The sequence below is a fragment of the Hemitrygon akajei genome, unplaced genomic scaffold (assembly GCF_048418815.1).
Source record: "Hemitrygon akajei unplaced genomic scaffold, sHemAka1.3 Scf000157, whole genome shotgun sequence".
NCBI classification, from domain to species: domain Eukaryota; kingdom Metazoa; phylum Chordata; class Chondrichthyes; order Myliobatiformes; family Dasyatidae; genus Hemitrygon; species Hemitrygon akajei.
In genome coordinates, this window is record NW_027332043.1 from 651,322 (window position 1) to 658,369 (window position 7,048).

Below are 7,048 nucleotides of genomic sequence, written 5' to 3' on the forward strand. Positions count from 1 at the left end.
TGTCTCACTGGAACGTACCATTGCAGAACACCACACAAATATGCCCTGAACCTGTACCCCTCCATAACCGCCCTGTCTCACTGGAAAGTACCAATGCAGAATTCCACACAAATATGCCCTGAACCTGTACCCCTCCATAACCTCCCTGTCTCACTGGATCGTACCAATGCAGAACACCACACAAATATGCCCTGAACCTGTACCCCTCCATAACCGCCCTGTCTGACTGGAACGTACCAATGCAGAATTCCACACAAATATGCCCTGAACATGTACCCGTCCATAACCTCCCTGTCTCACTGGAACGTACCACTGCAGAACTCAACACAAATATGCCCTGAACCTGTACCCCTCCATAACCTACCTGTCTCACTGGATCGTACCAATGCAGAACACCACACAAATATGCCCTGAACCTGTACCCCTCCATAATCTCCCTGTCTCACTGGAACGTCCCAACGCAGAACTCCACACAGATATGCCCTGAACCTGTACCCTCCATAACTTCCCTGTCTCACTGGAAAGTACCAATGCAGAACTCCACACAAATATGCCCTGAACCTGTACCCCTCCATAACCTCCCTGTCTCACTGGATCGTACCAATGCAGAACACCACACAAATATGCCCTGAACCTGTATCCCTCCATAACCTCCCTGTCTCGCTGGATCGTACCAATGCAGAACACCACACAAATATGCCCTGAACCTGTACCCCTCCATAACCGCCCTGTCTCACTGGAACGTACCAATGCAGAACTCCACACAAATATGCCCTGAACATGTACCCGTCCATAACCTCCCTGTCTCATTGGAACGTACCTCTGCAGAACTCAACACAAATATGCCCTGAACCTGTACCCCTCCATAACCTACCTGTCTCACTGGATCGTACCAATGCAGAACAGCACACAAATATGCCCTGAACCTGTACCCCTCCATAACCTCCCTGTCTCACTGGAACGTACCAATGCAGAACTCCACACAAATATGCCCTGAAACTGTACCCGTCCATAACCTCCCTGTCTCACTGGAACGTACCACTGCAGAACTCCACACAAATACGCCCTGAACCTGTACCCTGCATAACCTCCCTGTCTCACTGGAACGTACCAATGCAGAACTCCACACAAATATGCCCTGAACCTGTACCCCTCCATAACCTCCCTGTCTCACTGGAACGTACCATTGCAGAACACCACACAAATATGACCTGAACCTGTACCCCTCTTTAACCTCACTGACTCACTGGAACGCACCAATGCCGAACTCCACTCAGATATACCCTGAACCTGTACCCTGCATAACCTCCCTGTCTCACTGGAACGTACCAATGCAGAACACCACACAAATATGCCCTGAACCTGTACCCCACCATAACCGCCCTGTCTCACTGGAACGTACCAATGCAGAACTCCACACAAATATGCCCTGAACATGTTCCCGTACATAACCTCCCTGTCTCTCTGGAACGTACCACTGCAGAACTCCACACAAATATGCATTGAACCTGTACCCTCCATAACCTCCCTGTCTCACTGGAAAGTACCAATGCAGAACTCCACACAAATATGCCCTGAACCTGTACCCGTCCATAACCTCCCTGTCTCATTGGAACGTACCTCTGCAGAACTCAACACAAATATGCCCTGAACCTGTACCCCTCCATAACCTACCTGTCTCACTGGAACGTCCCACTGCAGATCTCCACACAAATATGCATTGAACCTGTACCCTCCATAACCTCCCTGTCTCATGGAAAGTACCAATGCAGAACTCCACACAAATATGCCCTGAACCTGTACCCGTCCATAACCTCCCTGTCTCACTGGAACGTACCACTGCAGAACTCAACACAAATATGCCCTGTAGCTGTACCCTCCATAACCTCCCTGTCTCACTGGAATGTACCAATGCAGAACTACACACAAATATGCCCTGAACATGTACCCGTCCATAACCTCCCTGTCTCACTGGAACGTACCACTGCAGAACTCAACACAAATATGCCCTGTAGCTGTACCCTCCATAACCACCCTGTCTCACTGGAACGTACCAATGCAGAACTACACACAAATATGCCCTGAACCTGTACCCTCCATAACCACCCTGTCTCACTGGAAAGTACCAATGCAGAACGCCACACAAATATGCCCTGAACCTGTACCCCTCCATAACCTCCCTGTCTCACTGGATCGTACCAATGCAGAACATCACACAAATATGCCCTGAACCTGTACCCCTCCATAACCGCCCTGTCTCACTGGAACGTACCAATGCAGAACACCACACAAATATGCCCTGAACATGTACCCGTCCATAACCTCCCTGTCTCACTGGAACGTCCCACTGCAGAACTCCACACAGATATGCCCTGAACTTGCACCCTCCATAACCTCCCTGTCTCACTGGAAAGTACCAATGCAGAACTCCACACAAATATGCCCTGAACCAGTACCCCTCCATAACCTCCCTGTCTCATTGGAACGTAACTCTGCAGAACTCAACACAAATATGCCCTGAACCTGTACCCCTCCATAACCTACCTGTCTCACTGGATCGTACCAATGGAGAACAGCACACAAATATGCCCTGAACCTGTACCCCTCCATAACCTCCCTGTCTCACTGGAACGTACCAATGCAGAACTCCACACAAATATGCCCTGAAACTGTACCCGTCCATAATCTCCCTGTCTCACTGGAACGTACCACTGCAGAACTCCACACAAATACGCCCTGAACCTGTACCCTGCATAACCTCCTTGTCTCACTGGAACGTACCAATGCAGAACTCCACACAAATATGCCCTGAACCTGTACCCTCCATAACCTCCCTGTCTTACTTGTACGTTCTAATGCAGAACTCCATGCAAATATGCCCTGAACCTGTACCCCTCCATAACCACCCTGTCTCACTGGAACGTACCAATGGAGAACTCCACACAAATATGCCCTGAACCTGTACCCCTCCATAACCTCCCTTTCTCACTGGAACGTACCATTGCAGAACACCACTCAAATATGACCTGAACCTGTACCCCTCTTTAACCTCACTGACTAACTGGAACGCACCAATGACGAACTCCACTCAGATATACCCTGAACCTGTACCCTGCATAACCTCCCTGTCTCACTGGAACGTACCATTGCAGAACACCACACAAATATGCCCTGAACCTGTACCCCTCCATAACCGCCCTGTCTCACTGGAAAGTACCAATGCAGAATTCCACACAAATATGCCCTGAACCTGTACCCCTCCATAACCTCCCTGTCTCACTGGATCGTACCAATGCAGAACACCACACAAATATGCCCTGAACCTGTACCCCTCCATAACCTCCCTGTCTCGCTGGATCGTACCAATGCAGAACACCACACAAATATGCCCTGAACCTGTACCCCTCCATAACCGCCCTGTCTCACTGGAACGTACCAATGCAGAACTCCACACAAATATGCCCTGAACCTGTACCCGTCCATAACCTCCCTGTCTCATTGGAACGTACTTCTGCAGAACTCAACACAAATATGCCCTGAACCTGTACCCCTCCATAACCTACCTGTCTCACTGGATCGTACCAATGCAGAACAGCACACAAATATGCCCTGAACCTGTACCCCTCCATAACCTCCCTGTCTCACTGGAACGTACCAATGCAGAACTCCACACAAATATGCCCTGAAACTGTACCCGTCCATAACCTCCCTGTCTCACTGGAACGTACCACTGCAGAACTCCACACAAATACGCCCTGAACCTGTACCCTGCATAACCTCCTTGTCTCACTGGAACGTACCAATGCAGAACTCCACACAAATATGCCCTGAACCTGTACCCTCCATAACCTCCCTGTCTTACTTGTACGTTCTAATGCAGAACTCCATGCAAATATGCACTGAACCTGTACCCCTCCATAACCTCCCTGTCTCACTGGAACGTACCAATGCAGAACTCCACACAAATATGCCCTGAACCTGTACCCCTCCATAACCTCCCTGTCTCACTGGAACATACCATTGCAGAACACCACACAAATATGACCTGAACCTGTACCCCTCTTTAACCTCACTGACTCACTGGAACGCACCAATGCCGAACTCCACTCATATATACCCTGAACCTGTACCCTGCATAACCTCCCTGTCTCACTGGAACGTACCATTGCAGAACAACACACAAATATGCCCTGATCCTGTACCCCTCCATAACCTCACTGTCTCACTGGAACGTACCAATGCAGAACTCCACACAAATATGCCCTGAACATGTACCCGTACATAACCTCCCTGTCTCTCTGGAACGTACCACTGCAGAACTCCACACAAATATGCATTGAACCTGTACCCTCCATAACCTCCCTGTCTCACTGGAAAGTACCAATGCAGAACTCCACACAAATATACCCTGAACCTGTACCCGTCCATAACCTCCCTGTCTCATTGGAACGTAACTCTGCAGAACTCAACACAAATATGCCCTGTAGCTGTACCCTCCATAACCTCCCTGTCTCACTGGAATGTACCAATGCAGAACTACACACAAATATGCCCTGAACATGTACCCCTCCATAACCTCCCTGTCTCACTGGAACGTACCAATGCAGAACTACACACAAATATGCCCTGAACCTGTACCCTCCATAACCACCCTGTCTCACTGGAAAGTACCAATGCAGAACGCCACACAAATATGCCCTGAACCTGTACCCCTCCATAACCTCCCTGTCTCACTGGATCGTACCAATGCAGAACACCACACAAATATGCCCTGAACCTGTACCCCTCCATAACCGCCCTGTCTCACTGGAACGTACCAATGCAGAACTCCACACAAATATGCCCTGAACATGTACCCGTCCATAACCTCCCTGTCTCACTGGAACGTCCCACTGCAGAACTCCACACAGATATGCCCTGAACCTGTACCCTCCATAACCTCCCTGTCTCACTGGAAAGTACCAATGCAGAACTCCACACAAATATGCCCTGAACCTGTACCCCTCCATAACCTCCCTGTCTCATTGGAACGTACCTCTGTAGAACTCAACACAAATATGCCCTGAACCTGTACCCCTCCATAACCTACGTGTCTCACTGGATCGTACCAATGCAGAACAGCACACAAATATGCCCTGAACCTGTACCCCTCCATAACCTCCCTGTCTCACTGGAACGTACCAATGCAGAACTCCACACAAATATGCCCTGAAACTGTACCCGTCCATAACCTCCCTGTCTCACTGGAACGTACCACTGCAGAACTCCACACAAATACGCCCTGAACCTGTACCCTGCATAACCTCCTTGTCTAACTGGAACGTACCAATGCAGAACTCCACACAAATATGCCCTGAACCTGTACCCCTCCATAACCGCCCTGTCTCACTGGAAAGTACCAATGCAGAATTCCACACAAATATGCCCTGAACCTGTACCCCTCCATAACCTCCCTGTCTCACTGGATCGTACCAATGCAGAACACCACACAAATATGCCCTGAACCTGTACCCCTCCATAACCTCCCTGACTCGCTGGATCGTACCAATGCAGAACACCACACAAATATGCCCTGAACCTGTACCCCTCCATAACCGCCCTGTCTCACTGGAACGTACCAATGCAGAACTCCACACAAATATGCCCTGAACCTGTACCCGTCCATAACCTCCCTGTCTCATTGGAACGTACTTCTGCAGAACTCAACACAAATATGCCCTGAACCTGTACCCCTCCATAACCTACCTGTCTCACTGGATCGTACCAATGCAGAACAGCACACAAATATGCCCTGAACCTGTACCCCTCCATAACCTCCCTGTCTCACTGGAACGTACCAATGCAGAACTCCACACAAATATGCCCTGAAACTGTACCCGTCCATAACCTCCCTGTCTCACTGGAACGTACCACTGCAGAACTCCACACAAATACGCCCTGAACCTGTACCCTGCATAACCTCCTTGTCTCACTGGAACGTACCAATGCAGAACTCCACACAAATATGCCCTGAACCTGTACCCTCCATAACCTCCCTGTCTTACTTGTACGTTCTAATGCAGAACTCCATGCAAATATGCACTGAACCTGTACCCCTCCATAACCTCCCTGTCTCACTGGAACGTACCAATGCAGAACTCCACACAAATATGCCCTGAACCTGTACCCCTCCATAACCTCCCTGTCTCACTGGAACATACCATTGCAGAACACCACACAAATATGACCTGAACCTGTACCCCTCTTTAACCTCACTGACTCACTGGAACGCACCAATGCCGAACTCCACTCATATATACCCTGAACCTGTACCCTGCATAACCTCCCTGTCTCACTGGAACGTACCATTGCAGAACAACACACAAATATGCCCTGAACCTGTACCCCTCCATAACCTCACTGTCTCACTGGAACGTACCAATGCAGAACTCCACACAAATATGCCCTGAACATGTACCCGTACATAACCTCCCTGTCTCTCTGGAACGTACCACTGCAGAACTCCACACAAATATGCATTGAACCTGTACCCTCCATAACCTCCCTGTCTCACTGGAAAGTACCAATGCAGAACTCCACACAAATATACCCTGAACCTGTACCCGTCCATAACCTCCCTGTCTCATTGGAACGTAACTCTGCAGAACTCAACACAAATATGCCCTGTAGCTGTACCCTCCATAACCTCCCTGTCTCACTGGAATGTACCAATGCAGAACTACACACAAATATGCCCTGAACATGTACCCCTCCATAACCTCCCTGTCTCACTGGAACGTACCAATGCAGAACTACACACAAATATGCCCTGAACCTGTACCCTCCATAACCACCCTGTCTCACTGGAAAGTACCAATGCAGAACGCCACACAAATATGCCCTGAACCTGTACCCCTCCATAACCTCCCTGTCTCACTGGATCGTACCAATGCAGAACACCACACAAATATGCCCTGAACCTGTACCCCTCCATAACCGCCCTGTCTCACTGGAACGTACCAATGCAGAACTCCACACAAATATGCCCTGAACATGTACCCGTCCATAA